Source organism: Condylura cristata, unplaced genomic scaffold (genome assembly GCF_000260355.1).
Source record: "Condylura cristata isolate star-nosed mole 26May11 unplaced genomic scaffold, ConCri1.0 scaffold00014, whole genome shotgun sequence".
Lineage (NCBI taxonomy): Eukaryota > Metazoa > Chordata > Mammalia > Eulipotyphla > Talpidae > Condylura > Condylura cristata.
The window spans coordinates 38,158,070-38,178,732 of NW_004567115.1; positions in this window are offsets into that span (position 1 = coordinate 38,158,070).

Below are 20,663 nucleotides of genomic sequence, written 5' to 3' on the forward strand. Positions count from 1 at the left end.
AGTGAGAGCATTTGCCCCCTTCCTGCCTTCCATCAAAATGCTACAAAACAAAAACAACTTCTAGCGCAAGCCTTAATCTCTTTAAAGAAGAAACCCATGAATTGGTTCTGATTATCCATACACTCAGTTCTGCCAAACAGCACCTTTGTTTTCTAAAACACTACTTGAACATTTACAATTTTTTTCCCTCCCTGTGGGTAGCATTCCCAGGATCGTCCCAGGACAGGTGAGGAAGAGCTGGTCGACACTCTGAGAACAGGTGGTAGATTTACCCCATCATGTTTTTCTGTGATACCAATGTAGTTGCCTGGCTTTTTCCTGGAGGGAAATGTAGCATCATAGCTATAACTTTATTATTAAATTATTGCACAAAACATTTACAGCTTCTTCCCCAAACTGAGAAAGAGCCATCTAGAGAAATTCTCTTCTATAAGAGCATTCCCGAATGCAGACTAAATGTTAGAAATCTCCTAGGAGTCAAGAAAGTTGAGAGATCTTGTAGGAAGTAGAACGCATCATCTAGAGGATGAGTAACCTACCATTGATCTTCTTAGCTCATGGCTTGAAACCTGCAGAGCAGATTGAATCAGGCTTCCAGTGAATCGTAGTTCCACCTCCACAGGGCTGTAACCATCACTCTAGCGTCAGGTTCAGATCATATCAACTCTTTCTTTGAGTCCCTATTTTGAGCTATTAAAAAAGTTCTAGTGACTTTATATGCTTATTTCTTAAATCTATAATGCAGAAATCTATAAAGTATGCAAAAGGTCACCCAAAGTTTCATCTCCCTGACACACAATTACCATTAACAGATACAGATTAGTATTTATCTCTCCATAAAGACATTCAGATAGAAAAGAAAAATGGAAACAACTTTCATGCATAGAAATTAGATATGTTTACATACCACTGACAGTCACTTAAGTTGTTTCTATACCTCAGCTTTTGTTAATAATTCTGCAAAGAACATGGTGCCTCGCTCCCACTTTCATTCTCTTTGTATAGTTGCCCAGAATTGGGACTATTGAATTATATGGTAATTTCATTTTCAGTTTTTGAGGAAACTTCCTTTTCCTATATATCTGAGCCAACACTTACCTCTTATCTTTTCAATTATAAGCATTCTCACAGATATAAGGTGATATCACACAGGAGTTTTGATTTGCTCCATTAACTTTATTTTTTTTTAAAGATTATTTATTGACTCATACAGAACTGGGGTACAGGCCAGAGGTGCAGGGGTGGTGACAGGATTCACCAGAGACAGAATGGGGAGCAGAACAGGACAACTGATGAAGTAGACTGCTGAGGGGAGCAGCAGGCAGGTCAGGAGAGGTCTGCTGTGCTATGTGGGTTACCTCCGGGGCAACGGGGTTCAAACTCATGCTGACGTGGCTTTTGTTTCTTAGTGCTGTGCTTTAACCTGCTGCACCACCATGAGGGCCCTCCATTAACTTTCTATTTGGGAAATTATTTCCTTTGAGGACCTGAAATACACTCAAGGGTCTGTAAATAACCATTGTGAATATGGAAAAAATCTTATAAAAGATCAATGTCACTTAGCCTTAGGTCCTCAAACTCTAACACAGTGACAGGGCATGACACATCCTTGGGTAAGTTTGAATGAATGACTAATTGAAGAATGAAGGAAGTTCTTTCTTTAATGTTTATGTAATTATTTAGCAAAACAAACCCTTGATGAACGTTGATTCTGTAAGGAAAACAGTGGATTCCTTCCAACAAATAATATCACCTCACCAAAGTAGATTTTCCTATTTTCCAAAAGGGCCCAGCCCCATGATTCATCTGGCAATAATCATGGTCCAGAAGCCTTTAGCAAGGTGGTAAATAGAATTAGCCACTGCAAAGGCCTCTGGGAAAGCACAGCAGGGAGGGGTGATTTCCCCACACTATCAGCATCTGTCTAGCTGTGGTGACCTCAGAAATTGCAGGCAGGGTTTTCTGCTGCTGCACCAGTTGTCTCATTAGTGACACTGTTTCTGTCATCACAGTTCAAATGGGATTGCAGAAGTTTGAAAGTCAACTCTGAAGGCATGGTTGTGATTCCCAGTTATTTTGAATGAGTCTCCTTGTTAGGACAGAGTTGGGAAAGCTGGGATGGGTGGTGAAAGGAAGAGAAGCAAAGTGCACACAGGGAGGAGTTCCAGGGTAGGTAATGTTAGATTCTGCTACTGTTCGTATCTTTCATCTCCTGGAGGTTTCACATTGTGCAATTCCCACAAGCAGGAAATCCAACTTCCCACTGCTGTCCACTCATTTCCATTACATTGCAAGCATGGATGCTACGCAATGGCCTAGGAAGGCAGAAATTTAGAACATGCAGTGGCCCACATCTTTGAAAATGTGCAATTTTCTTAATAGTGTATATTATTTGAATGGACAGTTAAGATTATTTTATATGTAACGTACAGTGTACACTGCTATCTTAGTCAACAACGAAGGAAGTTGTCAGCATTCTATTCCCCAGTGGCTTATAAAGAATCTAAAGGGCTTTGTATTCTATGATTATCTTTTATTTGTAGGGAGTGTTAATAGAGTCACTGCAGCATCTACATGACTTCTCCAAAAAAAATCTCCGAGAAGAAGCAGCTGGAAGATTTGCTAACTCTAAGGAGTCAAAAGTGTAACTGAGATTCAGATTCCAAGTTCATGGATCTGTCCATGAGTGCTTATTCCCTGCCTGGTGACCAAGGCAAGCACTTAAAGTTCCAATCTCTTTTCATACTAGGAAAACCCAGATTGCATTGGAAATGACTAAGAAAAAACTGCATTTCCCAGAATCTGTAGCAGCTGACTTGTGTCCGTGAGCATGGGAGGCGCCGAGTCGGGCTTCAAGAAATCCTTGGCCTTATCATTCTACCTGCTTCCTCTTTTTTCTTGCCTATATGTGAGTTGGACTGTGGAGGTGGCAGCATTTATTCTGTGCAGACCAACTATGAGGCCACTTACTGAGATGGCAAACCACAGCCACAGGAACAGCCTGGAACACGCATAATATAGTGGCCCTTTCATTAAAGTCTTGATCTGCCTACCTGTTATTTGTGATAGAAAAATATAAAACCTTAATTAAGTTAAGATTCAGTTATTTAGGTTTCTGCCATCAACTTCATGCATTTCATAAGTGAGTGTACCAATGTGCAAACCCAAATCTTATCGTCATGATGTAAAGTCCCTCCTGATACTGGCGAGAGTTTAGCCTGTGTATCTTATCAAGGGAACAGAATCCTTTTCACAGCATTCAGTGTCCTCATTCAGCAACAAAACTTATTTGCCCTTTTAACTAATAGGAAGTACCATTTGGCTCTTAAAAATAAGCTCAAATATTTTAGCAATTGTTGCATCAAGCACTAAATGGCATGTCTTCTCATTTGGTCACTGCCAACGTGCCTTTGTTTCAACTCACGTCCTGTTTTGATGCTGGCAGTTCTGAAACTCAGCTAACTTAAGTAGCTCAGATTAAAAATGTGTATTCAGGCCCTCCCTGGTGGCACAGTGGGTTAAAGCACAACACTGAGAAGGTAAATCCGCTTCCGCGTGAGTTCGATCCCCACCTGCCCCGGAGGAGCCCACATGGCGCATCAGATCTCTCCTGGCCTGCCTGCTGCTCCCCTCAGCAGTGTACTTCGTCGATCTGCCTGTTCTGCTCCCCACTCTGTCTCTGGTGAAGCCTCTCGCCGCCCCTGAGCCTCTGGCCTGTACCCCAGTTCTGTATGCATAAATAAATAAATCTTAAAAAAAAAATGTGTACTCAAGGCAATTCAAGGTGCTAGTGACAAAATTTATTGTGAAGTGGTAAGAATCTATGCCTTTTGCTAAGATTTCTAGTCAACTCTTAAAGTAGAAAACAAATATATTTGTCATAAAATATGACTGGTTATGCGGATTAGAATTGAGAGCTTCGAAATGGAGAAAAAGGGAAAAATCATGAAAATATTAACTGTCTTTCTTACCTAAAAATGTATATTTTTATGTATGTATTTTTTTTTCATCGTTGTTCCTCTCAGGTGTAGTCCCCATGGTATTCCCTCCGCCAAGTCACGTGAACCTTCGCCATAGTCCATTGTGCTCTCGCCTCCCCTGTTCTGATCCCTCTTCCTCCTCTCCTGCTGAAGGTCTCTGATGTAGCTTTTGCCTGCTCATTTTGTTTCCGTTTTTGTTTTGTTTGTTTTGTTTCCTGATCCCTTGTTTAGGTCCCCTATATCCTCCCTATAAGTGACACCATTTGTTATTTTTCTTTTCCCTTCTGACTTATTAGAAATAAGTTTTAAATGATTTTAATTCAATGCATTCAAGCAGCACAACCTCACCTTATGCAAAGCAATTAGAAATGAAGTGACATTTGATTTGGAATACGTCCTCCTTTTTGACTTCTTGCTAAATGCCGTGCTTGGTTTGTTTGCTGTGAGGCTGGGAACATTTGGCCCATTTAGTCTCAAGATGAGATCGATACTCCCTCCCCTCGCCCTCACACTACACAGCCATCCGCAGGTGATGCCTTACAATAGCTCCTTACAACACCAACAGGCTGCTACAGGGATCCTTTAACAACTGAATCAGGGCAGGGGTTTGAAAACAAAAATCCTCTCAAATATGCCTACATTTTTGAGGCTTTTTCTAGACCCTCTGGAATTTCCCTTGACTATTTGTACAAATCATGACCTGCATTTCCTGGGTGAGAGTTCAGAATACATGGCAAAAAGCCTAGTTAAAATGCCATTTGAAACCAGTCTGTGGACAATTTGTACTTGAAAGCCAAATCTGTTGCATCACTAAAATAAAAATCTTAGCGCTGTGCATAACAGAACAAAAAGTTATGTGTATCAATAAAGAGCTAAAATTTTTGCATTAGGCTAATAAAATTGGGGACAGAGTTTTAAAACCATACTGTAGTACTACTACAGATTGAACAGGGTTCTTTGAGACTACACTCAGCAGCTACATTAAAGAGGACATAAATGAAATCTCCGAAGTAGAAGGAAACGTCTGGAAAGTAAGGTAGTTGAAAATCTCCTGAGTGAGGGAATAATTCATTTAGTACCAGTACTCTTAGAAATGATGTTCAGGTTTCAAAGTCTCCAGTCTAGAATGAATACCCCTCAACACCTCAACCCTTACAACAGACAGTATCTCTAGGGTGTGTGTATACCCATTGTATATATACACACACATAAATATACACTCTATAGTCTGTGTGTGTTTGTGTGTGTACACACTGCACCATACACACCCACACTTAATATACTAAATGTACCCTAAATCCCTCAAAGTTTTACTTTTTACTGGGTCGTAAGGGATACAGGAAATAACTAAACTGTTGATGTTGAGTCTGAGATTTGCATACATTGCTGCAGCAAATAGTATTAATTCCAACATAGTTATGCTAACAGGTGGCAGTGTGCCTTGGTGAGAGCAGGACCTATTGGCACAGGTAGAAGGTCAGCAAAGTCAAGTGGGTTTGTTACCCCTAATTTTCCTGTGCTATTGTTCCTGGGTCTCTTAGTTGCTTGCAAGTAAGGTGGAGGTTGATAATTAAACAGAGGTGACTTATTCTTTTGTAGTACTAAAAGAAACTCTAAATTATTCTCCCTTGGCAGCCACATCAAAGGCAGGAAAATACAGAACAGAGAGATGCCTAAGGTAATATCTAAACTAAGCGTTTGGGAGGTAGAAAGATTAGGGAGTGTGACTTGGGCAGACCCAGGGAAGACATATTCCAGAACAATTGCTTAAACGCCTGCTGTGTGCCAGCTTCTATTAATCTTCACCCACCCCATCACCACACACAGCCCATTTGCCACAGGATATCTGATCTGTCCCCACCAGGTTATTTTTTTTAACCTGCTAAAGTAATTCCTTGCTTGCACTTCAAATCTTTAGGACTTAATTTTATTAAACAAATGTGATAATTTTTCCAATGTGATAATCATCCAAATTTCAACTAGTTGTTTCTATCCAACCAGTTGCCTCAGAGTTTGCAAATCAACATGTAAAATGTCTTACTACACCAGCAATAAACCAATATTAAACAGAGTACTAAATAGTAATAAACAGAGTATCAAGAAATAAACTTAACATACAACTCTTCTTTCTGTTCCGAGAGAACACTTGGATTCTGGATTTTCAATCTCTTTTGGATCCAGTGCTCACTTGGGAAAATTCAACATGATATTCTTTGCCTCGAAGTCATTTCGCTGGTTGCATAAGATTTTTTTCCTGAGGTATGATTTTACTCGTCTGACTTTTTGTAGTATTTTGAGAACAGTGATCTCATTCTCTCCAGTTGATAATAATAATGGCATACTTTTTATAACTTGAAAAGGCATCTGCTTATTGATATGGGGGTTAAAATTAACTATAGCCCAAGAGTTAGCCACTGCATACCTTCCCTTATCTTGCAGAAAAAAAAATAAATTGTAGGAAAACATGTGAAGCTTGCGATTGTTTGAATCTTTCTAAGTGATATGCTGCATTCTTGTGGAGTCCTTGATCTTATTTTTATGCTTTATTCCACAGAGGAAAAATGTTAGTGAATATAGCCCATCCTAAATAGCACTAAAATGGGGGAGGGGACAGAAATTCTATAATGAACAAGTCACATTTAATTCGCAATCCTAGCATTGGCTAGGTCAATAAAATTGTGGACATTGACCCAGTCATTTTTCTCTTTGAGGTAACACATGGCACTCTCTCCCTGTCCTGTCTCTGGTGTGCGGCTAGCACTGTCACTGGCAGCGATGAGGGGGCACACTGGTCTGGGTGGCACCGTCCTACCATCCAGATATGATCATCTGTCCAGAGGGAGGCAGGTAGAGAGGAGAGGGGAAGACACCCGCTTTTGTCCCCTTCAGTGAAGGGAAACACAAGGAAGGACCAGAGAGTAAGGTCCAGAGGAAGAAGAGCCCGAGTCTCCAAGCCTCACTGCAAGCAAGAATGACCCTGTAACAGTGAGCACTTGATTAATGATTTCTTCCATATTATGTGTAAGACATTGTTTGGGCCTTGTTAGTATTTTTGAAAAGAATCGTGTAAGCTGCTACCTGCAAGGCACACAGAACTTGCAAAGGAGGCAAGAGCTGGACATAAATAACCACACTGCCAGGCCGGTGGTGATTGCAAACTCAGGAGAACCTCAGCAAAGCCTGGGCTTGATGGAGACCATCTCTTGGAGCTTCCACTCAAAACAGCAGACCTGTGACCTCCTGTCCATCCACCTCTTTGGGCCAAGCCACGCTGACATGTCGCTCTCTGCCTGGAAGCTCTCAGTGACTCATCTTCAGATAAACTAAGCTCTGTGCCTGGGCTATGAGGCTCGAGTCTCTGCACAATCCGGCCTCTTCACATTCAATCTGTAGTGACCGCTCCTCTTCCACTGGGTGTGTATTTGATGCATTTAATCTGTCTCTCTCCACCTCTCCTCTCTTCCCTCCCCTCCCCTCTCCTCTCCTTCTCTCTTCCCCTTCTCTTGTCTTGTCTTCTCTTCTCTCCCTCTCTCTCTCCCTTTCTTTCTGCCTCTCCCTCCTTCTCTCCCTCTCCCTCCCTCTCTGTCTCTCTGTCTCTTTCCCTCTCTCCTTCCCTCCCTCTCTCCTTTCCCTTCCTTCCTCTCTTCCTGTCTCTCTTTGTGTGTGTCTCTCTCTGTCTCTCTCCATATTTCCGGAAGTCCTGCTCCCTGCACACTCTCTTCCCCATTAATCCCTGCAGCTTCATTTCTCTTCTCTCTGGCCCTGCTCAGCCCCCACCATCTCTCATCTGGCCTGTTGTAGCCATTACCCCCACTTCCCATCACTCCTGTTACTGCGACTCATCCCAGCGGGCAAAGGGCTCTTTATAAAATACAAATCAGATCTCTTCACACTTATTTAATTAAAATTCACAATAACAGAATCCAGATTGCTCTCCATGACCCCCGATGTCCTGCACTGGCTGCCTCCTCTCTGTTTGCAGCCTCTTTTCTCTGCCGCTGTTCAGCCCACTCCAGCCTGGCCCTGGCTTCTCAAGCACTCAGAACTTTCTGGCCTTAGGGATGCAGACACATCCCAGATGCCTGGGACATTCCTTTCCCAAATCTCCTCACGGCTTTTCTTTTCACTGAGGTCTTGGCACAAATGTCACCTCCTTAGAAGGGGCTTTCTTAGCCAGCCAACTGCAGTGTTTCTTCACTGCTCTCATCTCTTGTGGCACTTCATTATCTTCGGGATACTCATTATCTCAAATAATTGGCTGTCAATTTGTTTATTTGTTCGTTAGACTACCTCTCTGTCTTTCCCTGTGCTAGAAACACACGCTCACTAAGATAAGGACCCATGTAAGTCACTTAGATTTATTCAGTGCCTGCTACGAAGCTTGTGACTTACGGAGCACAATGTTTCCAGAATTAACAAGTGAATCTTTTTTCTTAGTCTTCTCAGTCCTCATGTACTGATTATATTTCTATGTAATTCTACATCACCTTCAGTGGAAAGTTTTAGAACCTGGAGCTGCTTATAAATTACCAGCCTTTTATTGATGGACCACCTTTAAACAACCTCCAAAATTAAATAGAAAAAAATGTTAATGTGTTATAGAAGAATCTTTAGCATATGGTTAAAACTATACAGATTCAGTGCCACTTTTACCTACCATTCAACTCTATACTTGACTCTACTATTTCTTCCTTTCTCTTCCTGGTCATTATTTCCAATCACCTGTTCTTGGAAATAGCGGCCATCGGTGATGTGGGTTTTATTCATTATTCATACTCCTTGATTCAACTGCTAGCCCTCATCCTATAGATTTACACTTATTTGCTATCTTTTTATTTTAAGATTATTTATTTATGCATACAGAACTGGGGTACAGGCCAGAGGTGTGGTGGTGCGAAATTCACCAGAGACAGACTAGGGTGCAGAACAGGCAGATGGAGTGGAAATACACTGCTGAGGGGGGCAGCAGGCAGGTTAGGAGAGGTCTACCATGCCATGCGGGTCACCCACTCTGGCAGGGGATCCGAGGATCCAACTCATGCTACAGGGGCTGTGGACAGCCTCTGTGCTTTAACCCGTTGCACCACCAGGGAGGGCCCTTATTTGCCATGTTTTATTAGTTACCTATGTAACTAATTTGCCATCTTTTATTAGTTACTTATGTGTTAGGCACTGACAATACAAAGGTGACTTCAGGATGATGTATGGCCTCAGGAAGTTTACCGTCTACTAGAGAAGACTGCTCACCAATCAACCATCATCAATATGTGTCATATACTCTCAACTACCAGCTCAGGAAGTCATCTGGGAGGAAGAAACTACAAAGTGATCTGGAAGAACAAACATTGCTAAGGAGGAAGCAAGAGCAGCAATGTTAGGACCTGTAAAATGGTGCAGTGCTTTGAGGAGCAGCACAGAACTGGAGGCGTGTAGGGTGTGTTGGCAGTGTGTTGAGAGATCTGTGGAGAGTGGCAGGCGCCAAGGGGAGCCTATACCACATCTGCTCTGTTGAAACATTTGAGTTTTATCCTGTGGCCAAAATGGCCATCAATGGTGCTAATTTTCCACTTAAGAATTCCTGGCCCTCCCTGGTGGTGCAGCAGGTTAAAGCATAGCACTAAGAAGCTAAAGACTCTTCTGCATGAGTTCGATTCCCGCCTGCCCCGGAGGTGACCACATGGTGTGGCAGACCTCTCCTGACCCACCCGCTGCTCCCCTCAGCAGTGTACTTCGTCCATCTGCCTATTCTGCTCTCCACTCTGTCTCTGGTGAAGCCTCTCACTGTCTCTGCACCTCTGGCCTGTACCCCAGTTCTGTATGCACAAATAAATAAATCTTTAAAAAAAAAATCCTAAGAAAGCCATAATCATTTGTTCAATTTTATTTCTTCAATCTTTTTGACTGAACTTAGTCCAATGAAGTCCAATAATGTATCTTTTAAAGACTCAGGAAAGACCTCCTTCTGGAAGATTGAATAAATGAAGTTTGCTATTGCTTGTTTGTAGTGGCCTGAGATATTCCCCATGTTGTATTCCACCAGTCGTTCGGTTTCATCAAAAACCTAGATGCACTTGGGCCCGCCCTGGTGGCACAATGGGTTAGAGCACAGCACTGCAAGCTAGCTGCAGCAGCTTCAATGTGAGTTGGATCCCCAGCTCCGGAGGTGACCACATGGCGTGGCAGACCTCTCCTGACCCGCCCGCTGCTCCCCTCAGCAGCGTACTTTGTTGATCTGCCTCTTCTGCTCCCCAATTTGTCTCTGTGAATCATCTTCCATCTCTGCACCCCTGGCCTGTACCCCAGTTCTGTATGAATAAATAATAAATCTTTAAAAAAAAAAAACTTAGATGCACTCATTCTAATATATAAATGGCCAAATCCCAATAACAAGAAAAATTTAAATGTTTTGCAGGAACTAAGCGGTAATTAGTAATTGTGAGGCTTATTGCTGTAAATATCTAAAATTCCTCTGATGTTATTAACCTTTGACTTAGTAGATAAATTTGTCACAAGGACAGAAAATGGAATGTTAACACTATTTGTCATATTTTTGGACTTTCTCCAGTTACTACAGAGAATAGATTCAGAAGCCATTTTTTTTTAATATAAATACCTGTTTAGTTTCTGTCTAAACGTAGATTTTTTTAATCATCTTAGTCATAGTGGGTGAAGTGAAAAACTGTTTTCTGTGGACTTTCCCGCAGTATGTGCTATGAAATGCCTAAGAAAAACTTAGTCTAAGAGGCTTGCTAAGGGAAGCCAGTGTCTACAGCAAACTCAGCTAACAGGCAACATGTGGGCTGTTGGGAAGGCCATGTGTCCAGTGGAAGGCAGCCTGCAACACCCCACAAAAGCAAAGAGCCTGCTTTGAGGGGAACATTTTCATTTCTGCCACACAAGGGAGAATGGGGAGAAAAGGCAAGATGGAGAACTATGAATATAGGTGGTAAAGGAAAAGAGGGTTTTAACTAACAAAGATAAGAAGTGGCGAGAGAGGTTTACAAAACTCACAACGTTCAGCTTTAGCTAAACTAGTAGGTTTATTGAGAGAGGGGTGGGGAGGAGGCGAGTGAAATTCGTGTGTGTGTCTCCTACATACCAGACAGTGACCTGGGCATAGTTAACTTGTAATCTGATTTGCCACTCACCACAATCTTGATCTGTTGTCAGTGGTATGATTGAGATTTTACCTAGAAGGGTTAAATACCTCCCCAGTAGCTTACAGAAGTTGCAATTAGAATCCAGCCTGATCCTGGAAACTCGTCTTTCTCCTTCCTGACACTCCTCCGTATTCCAAAGTAGAAACATCCAGTTAAAATGCATGACTGAAATTGGACTTTGTACTAAATGAGTAACAGGAAGGAATGTAAGAACCACACAGATTGGTATCTCAGTGTTTCTTTGAGTTTTATACTTTTTAATTCATAGCTAAGTTTGAGCGGCAAATAGTGTTTCCATCCAAAATGCAGCTTTATATTTGTCTTATATTTATTACGTACTGCAAATGTGCTCAGCATCACAAGGGCATACTTTACTTCACTAAAACAGAGATTCCTTCCACATACTTGACAACCAAGCACCTTATCTTAGAACAACCAACCATAGTTTGCTTCAAGGGATGCTAACAAAATGGCATCTTAATGCTGAACTAGTCTCCCAGGTGTGAATAGCAACCATATCTTAGGAGGAATTGGGGGTACAGGAGCACTCAGGTGAGCAGTGGACCCGTGAAGGCTTTAACGAACATCTAGCATCTAATAGGGAGACCGATGCTCAGCTTTGATACCTGATGATTCCTTGGTGTTTACATTTACCCAAGGAAAACAAGCCTCTCTAAGTGTGCTTCCAGAAAGTGCTTTCCTGGACGGTTTATTTTATAGGCAAGGAAAATTGTTACCAGATCGATGTGCTTACGGAAATGAAAAGCCCTTGATTAGCAGCCAAGAAGCCTCCTAATGAAATGACATTTCCCTCCAGGGAGTTCAAGTGGTTAATAAAATCTAGTACTCTCTGTGTAAAGTGCTTGTGCTTGTTCAGTGCTGTTCTGAGGTACACTTCACTGACATTGATATAAACATAGAATGACCCCCAAAATAGCTGAAGGTGGATGTTCCCGTTAAGCAGTAAAGCAAAAGCTTCATCTGCGTCACACACCTCGCTGGGTGGCTGAAGGTAAATTTATTCTGCATAACCCCTGAGTGAACTGCATACTTTTTAAACCCTGTACTGGTTAGCCTGGAAATGGCAACATCACCTACAGTCCTGGGTGTAATGTAATGTAAGAGGGTGTCAGGAGGAAAAACCATGCCCCAAATCAAACAAAGTAGTTAATTCTTGGAGAAACCCATTATCTCGGAGCATTTCTGCCAAGGCAAGTAAACTCTGAAATGATGGTCATTATCCAAATGTGTATAAAAATAGATAAAGGACTTACTGTCTTTATCATAATCAAGCTGTGAAATCTTTTATTGTCTGTGAAATCTTTTTTTGTAAATATTTGAAACACACGTGTGCTAGAGGAATTCATTTTAATCTTAGAAGGAGTTTCATCATCCCCTTGTCTCTCCTTCATGCCTCTGTCTTGCTATGTGGGCTCTCTCTGGCCACTGCAAGAATTTCTGTTAGTGCATGTTCTCACCAGAGGAATGAGTTTGAAAATAGAATCTCTTACTCAAAATTTAGGTGCACAAGAGACATGTTTATTTCATTAAAACATGTGATTCATTCTACAAATTGTATAAGTAAGGCAGTACCTGGTGATCTTTTGGTAACCAATCGTGATTCACCTCAAGGCAGTAAAAGACACAGAACACAATGCTAAACTAGCATTCCAGATGCAAATCACAACAGCAATGTTTGCTTGTGTGGGTTAGGGTGGCTGCAGTTCCCTGAAATAATGGCCTGTCGTAAGAGCTCAGGATCCCCGTGGTATAAATATGGTCCTCGGCCACAATGACATACAGTTAGAGAGGAAACAGAATTCTGCCCCCCTCCAAAAAACAATGACACGAAGAAAATTCTATACGTTACCTCAATTATTTTATATAATTAAAGAGAGTCCAAATGCATTCTTTTTAAAGGCTTATTTATGCATTACAGAACTGGGATACAGGCCAGAGGTGCAGGGGTAGTGAGAGGATTCACCAGAGACAGAGTGGGGAGCAGAACAGGCCAACTGTTGAAGTACACTGCTGAGGGGAGTAGTGGGCGGGTCAGGAGAGGTCTGCCGCACCATGTAGTCACCTCCTAGGGAGGGGATTGAACACATGCTGAAGTGACTTTAGCTCCTTAGTGCTGTGCTTTAACCCACTGCGTCACCAGGGAGGGCCTCCCAATGCATTTTATAGCTAAACTTCAAAACAAATATTACTTCTATTAATCTCTGTGTTTCATCTCTGCCCCTCCACACCTCAGTCCTTTTGCTCACCAATTACTGGTCACCTTTCAAGTGAAGCTCAGGGTTTCACCTGCCTGGAAGGCCTTCCTCAACCTCCTTCTGCCCCTGGCCTTTACTTCATAGCATCTTGCTATTCATACTTGAAAAAAATTGCTTATCCTACTCTTTCATGTAATTGCCTCTTTAATGACTGGATGCATGACTGTTGCATTAAGTGCTATATTTCATGATTATTAAGCTCTGAGTAAGGATAAACTTCAGTAGTACAGATAGCCGCTTTCATAAATAACCTACGAATAACATCTCTGCGTCTCTTTTTAATCTACCTGATGCTTAGAGAAATCCTTATGAAAAGTTCTGTAGACAAATCATAGTTTTGTCTTTACCTTAGAAAATGCAAAAATGAATCTTCTTCCCTTTCCTGCCTTAAGGCTTGTTCATGATTCCTAGCTCCATCACAAAGAAATGTTCTGGTATACTCTCTCCAAATTTCTACTTCTAGTCTGATAGTGTGATGACACATCCATATATCTAAAAGAGTTTTTGAAAACTTTTACAAATATAATAGAGAGAAATCAATCCAGACACTTATTTTATATTTCACATAAAGGAATTGAGTAAGTTTGTATATTTCTTCCCCCAAATGGATGCTTTATATTACTCATGCATCCCTCCTCTTTATTATTTATTTAATGTATTCATAGTTACTTATTCATTTATCTTATTAACACATTCTCCTTTTTATATCCACAAGAAAGAAAGAATTATACAGCTGCCTGCATCTGTCACCCTTAGAACAGCTATCCTCAGCCCACCCCACAACACACATTTGGGGTGTGGTAGGAATTCTATGTATGAACTAAATGAAGCCAAGATCATGCTTCAAAGAATACCAGGATAGCATACCTTCTGCTGCTACATGGTGTATTTGGAAAAGAATGCAAGCTTTGTCCTATAAAATTTCAGAGAAGTGATTTCATTTCTTGTCATTTAAATTTCTTCATCCATAAAATTAGCCTTTTAATCCCTGCCTTTCTAAATCACTGTCATGGTTGATATTAATACTTGGAAATGACAAGTACATGTGACGTATCACTTCCCTCCCCGTGGCTGTTCAAGTTCAGGATGACCCTGGAGCCAGAAGTCAAGGTCACGCTGCACGCTTACAGAGAGGAGACTTCCCCACCACTCAGTCAGCGTGCACATTTGACACTGTTTCCAATGATCCACTCCTGTCATTTACACATCCCTAACCATCCCCTAAGAACTCATGGGAGAGTGACAGAGGACCGAGGAGGGGGCTTTCAGAGCCAGGAGATCAAACAGGACACAACTTCCTGGGGTGATGATCTGCCTGGTAGTAACATTTAAAGCCCAGTACTTGTGGTCATGCAAGTAGAGTGTCTTCTGTGATGGGAGTCTGCTCATATCTCTCCCCGACACCCTGAGTTTGAGCTGTCTTGCCGCTGCACTTAGTATGTCAGGTGGACTTGAGAGAACTCTGCACAGAATATTGGAAAGAAAGACCTGTGAGCAGATTATTGTACCACAGAGGTTTCCCTCTGAGAGCCTCCAAGTTCATTCTGAAAGGTGGAAATCCATTTCTCTTTCAAAATTCTTCCTGACATTCTAGAAAATTTCTGCTAAAATACATTATTATCGACACCAGAGGACATGCACGACACTACAAAAACCACCCTGTGATCTGAGTTTTCTGGAACATAACCAGATTCAATGCTACCACCTCTTCCCCCCATGGATACAGTTGAGATTGTTGGGCCGTGTATTCCACTTTTTGGTTGGTTTTAAATTTGGTGGCTATGGTCACTTAATACCTGTGAGAGATAGGTACATACTCAATTAGAACAGTACCCAGTTCGGCAAATGTCATTGTATTCCAAAGGTGTTGAAGAGATAGATTAACTTAGGCAATGATTATAAAACGTAATTCTTAACTGTTCTCTGTCCCAGCTTGCTGGCTGATGGACACAGTGCTTGGTAACTTAGAGACCAGGTTCTTCTGAAATATGTACCAGGGTGTAAGGACTAGGAGCAGAATGTATAGTTCTTAAAAGTGCCCTGGGGCTGGGCCCTCCCTGGTGGTGCAGCAGGTTAAAGCATTCCCACTTGCCCCGGAGGTGACCACATGGTGGGGCAGACCTCTCCTGACCCGCCCGCTGCTCCCCTCAGCAGTGTACTTCGTCGATCTGCCTGTTCTGCTCCCCATTCTGTCTCTGGTGAAGCCTCTCGCCACCCCTGAGCCTCTGGCCTGTACCCCAGTTCTGTATGCACAAATAAATAAATCTTTAAAAAAAAAAACAGTGCCCTGGGATGTTTACAGGGATCTGTTACCCATGGCAACAGTGACTCTGTAGGGTTTTGCTACTATGCTACATTGACCAAAAGCATTGCATTGCAGGCCACTCAAAGGGTTAGCTCACCTAACAATTATGTCCTCATTTGAGCAAGGTTCAATGTTATGTGAAGGTTTCTCTTACACACTTGATATTTTTCTGCATAGTCACCCATAGGATCCATTTCAAAAAAATTAACCAGGAGGGTAATTTCTAAGTCCTAATACCTTTGTAACTCATGGGTTGTTTCTCATGGGGATGGTGAATCCATCTCAGAAACATACACAAATAAATACTCACTCCTTAGAAGTCATATTATATTTCCTAACAGGAATATAAAAATATTTAAAGCATGCTCCTTGGACTTAGTGAAGAATTTAATGGCTATGGGGAAGGGTGTGGGGGAGCAGAGGGGGTACCGGGCACAGGTGATTTGGTGGAGGGTGAGCAGAATATGGGCACATGTGGAAGAGCAAAACCATGACCCAACATTAAAGCAGAAATAACAATCTTTTTAAGAACATGTTTAAAGCTAAAATTGTAAATATTAAATTGCAGTCTTTGAGCCAGCTTAAGGTAGTTTTCTTCATTTCTGAGAAAATACAGGCTTTTTGAGTTAAACAAAAGCCATGTTGGGGCACCGTGTGAAAGAAAATTCTCCTTTGAGCCCCAACCAGTTTAAAGAAACAAACAACAACACTCCATTATTTGTCTTTATCTCTCAAATGAGAATTTCCAGTAGTATTTTTTAATGTATTTGTTTTAAACATTTTATTTATTTATGCGTACAGAAATGGGGTACATCCCAGAGGTGCAGGGGCAGCAAGAGAATCCACCAGAAACAGAGTGTGGAGCATTATAGGCAGATGGACAAAGTACACTGCTGAGGGGAACCGTGGGCGAGATAGGGGAGGTCTGTTGATCCATGTGGGTCACCCCCAGGGCGGGAATCGAACTTGCACTGAAGCTGCCACTGCTTGGCATAGCTTCACAGTGCAGCACTCCAACCCGCTGTGCCACCAGGGAGGGCTCCCCCCACTCCCCGACCGGTTTTTGATGTGCTCTAAATCCCTGCTGACCAAGAGTGGTGCGTCACAAAACTGTGCACCAGAAAACCAGTGCTTATCAGCTCTGGGAAACCACTATTGCTCCAAGGAGCCAGGCTGGGTTGTCAATATCACTCATGAATCCCAGGCAGGAAGTCCTTGATCTAATGGACAAGAACAGAGCTCTCATTTGAAGTTGGAATTTTCTAAAATGACCTCAGGATATCAAGGAGCTATTTACTGTCAATGACTTGTGTTTCTGTGACACCATGAAGAAACAAACTGTCCTCTGCCCTCCAGCAACTTCTTGGTAAAGATGTTAACTTGACATATGGGGGAAGCCAGAGGAGGAGCGTCTTACACTTGTTGTATTTCTCAGCCTCTCTCAAGATTTCTGCAGGGACCAATGACACGTGGCTGGTTCAGGCGCTGTGTGTTATTTCCAACAATGTTGTTACCAATTGTACAACCCATGTGAAAGCTATATTTATATTCTCTATATTTTAAGAGGAAATGACAATTTATGTCTGAGAGGCAGGATGAAAAAAAAGGGGCTCTCATAGGCATCCTCACCAAATTCTCCTCTGCTGACATTTATGTCATGAACTAATTCATTTCATAAAAGAGAGCCTGAATTACTAGAATCTCGAAGACGCGAAGATTATGTAGCTGGGATGATTATGAGGGAGGGTGTGGATATAAGAGCAAGTAGAAACCCTCATGCCAGTGAAAGCAAATCATCTTCAGTTGTTTGTGTAATTTTAACAACCATATGCTTGTCTTCTGAGTTCTGGCAACCTTGATCTGCTCTTTATTTCTTTTTTAGTCTCAATAGAAATTAAGTGGTTTTGGCCATCAACATTCCCGTCTGTCTTTCACTATCATCTGAAGAGGACCAGATGGAATATGGCCTTCTATAGTTCAAATGCATTTTCTGAGAAGGAAATAATGGGCTGTGAATTTTCCATTTTATTTTAAAGATTTATTTATTTATCATACAGAACTGGAGTACAAGCCAGAGGTGCAGGGGTGGTGAGAGGCCCCACCAGAGACAGAGTGGGGAGAAGAACAGGCAGACTGACAAAGTACACTGCTGAGGGGAGCTGCAGGGCAGGAGAGGTCTGCTGTGCCATGTGGGTCACCTCCGGGACCAGGGATCAATCTCGCCCTAAAGCAGCTGCGGCCAGCTTGCACTGCTGCATCCTAACGTGTTGCGCCATCAGGGAGTGCCTAATTCTCCATTTTTATAGGTAAAGCCACATCCTGGCCCCCATGAGGGGGCTGCTGTCTTATTACACAACAGGGTGAAACAGCAAAGACTGGGTTTAAAATTGTCGTTGCAGAGACAGGAGAGTGTTTACTGAGGTGCAGGACTTTCAGGGCATATAAATGAAGAATCATCTTTGCATAGGAGTTGACTATCTTTCAAATGCTACTAGAAGCTCAAAAAAAAAAAAAAGAGAGAACTAATCCCACCACCAACCTGTTTGAGTTTTCAGTTCAGAATGTCACTGAATTTATGAATCCTTATGTGTCAGTTGAACAGAAATAATGAACTTTCCCTTAAAGAAAATCCTACTTCAAAATACAATGGTCTGTCTTGCAAAGTCCCAAACCAGAATTCAGTGTCTCCACCCAGTCGTGCCTGCCTTGGGGTGGCACAGAATCCACCAGAAAGTGCAGGGTGCAAGGATCTTTACTAGCTCATGCAGGAAGGAGCATTTCTGTGAGTCTGTGTCCCAAAGTGACCTTGAGATGCTTCTCTCACCACCAAAGGGCATTATCCAAAACAACAAACAAAAATCACAAAGAAAAACTTGCAGCCTAGCCAGCAGCAGGCAAGTCACTGTGACTCAAGTGTGTCGCTACTATTTGCTTCTCTGACATTAAATAAGCCACAGGAGTAAAGGGACCACAGAGAGTCATTTACTCTGATTCATCTGAAAGAATCCAGTGATCTCAGTTGACTTGAAAATGGTTAGGATATGCTCAGTAGAAATGTAGCATAGAACTGTACTCCACAGACTTAACAGAGAAGAGGCACAAAGTTTTGGTCATGCAAGTCCTTATAAAATGGAGAGATATGGCTCTTTAAAAATAAATTCAAGGGAACATCATTTGATAATAACATATAAATTCCAGGTATTCATCTATTTATCATTAAGATCTAAAATGCATATGTGTATGTATATTAAGTCTATCCTTCACCATACCATTGTTTCTGAAGGGCACATATGTTTTATAAGAATAAAACACTTATACAAGAGCACTTACATTTATATAAGAGCATTTATATTTTATAAAGCTATTTAATTCTCAATCATGAAAATCTTCATTTTTGTGACCATTTCCTAATATTTTTACAAAACTTATTTCTCATAAGTCTGTGTCTATTTGAATGTCCCTTTGTGCTCACGTTCTTCCCCTTGTTTCAAAATCACAGCTTCTCAAGAGTTTTTGACATGAAAAAAGTTGCCAAAGTAAAATTCAAGTTAGTGTGTTACAATACAGTGGGACATCATGGGGCTTGTCACCACCCATGTGTGATGATTTCTGGGTCCTTTTTATTCTAAGACTAAAGGACTCTGGTTAAAGGTAGCTTGGCTGCCATCCACATGACATGGAACTCTCTGGAAAACCCTGGCAGCTCTGAATCACGCTAGGAAGATTAAACTTAAATCCTAGCATCTTTGTGAAAAAACACGCTATACCCTGTCTGCCTCCATCTACCATTACCTATAGATTGAGGTGACTTACCTAGATATTGGAAATATCTGAGGTTAGAGCTTAATGCATGATTCTCCAGGGATCTCTGAAGTTGAGCAAATTTTCTAAACTCCCTCAACCCCAAACCATGATTTGGGGGACAAATCTTGAAGTCTAAAATTGCTGTGTCGTTCAGAAGCCAGGAGGTAGCCTGTCCCGCATCCCCAGATGGACATGAGAAGCGGGTGGAATGCCAAAGCTCCTACTAGCAGTAATATAAAATGGTTGCTAAAAGTAGCCATCATATTGATAGTAGGGAAAATGCTTCCCAGGGCCCTCCCTGGTGGCACAGTGAGTTAAAGTGCAGCACAGCAGACCTCTCCTGTCTCTCCCGCTGCTCTCCTCAGCAGTGTACTTCATCGATCTGCCTGTTCTGCTCCCCATTCTGTGTCTTAGAGAATCCTCTCACCATGCCTGTTCCCCAGTTCTGTATGCATAAATAAATAAATCTTTAAAAAACGAAAAGAAAAATCCTCTCCACCGTGCAAGAGATACCACTTGCTTTAGTCACTGTCTATTCAGCCAATTTCTGCCTGATGGACAAATCTTAGAAGTGAGTGCCCAGTTTAGTCATCCTTTCAGGGCCCTGGGGTACATCTTAGTGCTCTGGGAAAACACATTGCTAACTAGTCTGTGAGATTTAAGTTGTCACATTCTTTATGGAGTCAAGGTTACTATAATCGTTTCTGCCATCTACAGCCGCTCAGGGAAGGGCACTGAGGTGGAGGAGAATTTCACACATACCATGTAGGACTGGTGTGAACTTGCTGCAGCTGGGCAGAGGGGAGGTGATGTATCTGGACACAACGAGCCCAGGGACCCCAGATCCTATGAGGATGGATTGTGAGCTATAATTGTTTGCCATGACTCATGTGTTTGGCTGGATTTTATGGTACCAGCATTTTAGCACTCAGCTGTCACCTCCACACTGGCCGGAGTGAGAAATTGATGCATCAATCCAAAAGATGCTGAAGTTGTTTTCAAAGGGAAACCAAATTAGATACTGTTTTACCTAACCCCGAAGAAATTGATCTATCTCACCATTTACTTTACAGGTGGAAATAGCAAAATAGATATTTTTTTCCTTAGGACTAATTGTTTCTCGTAGGTCAGGCTTCAG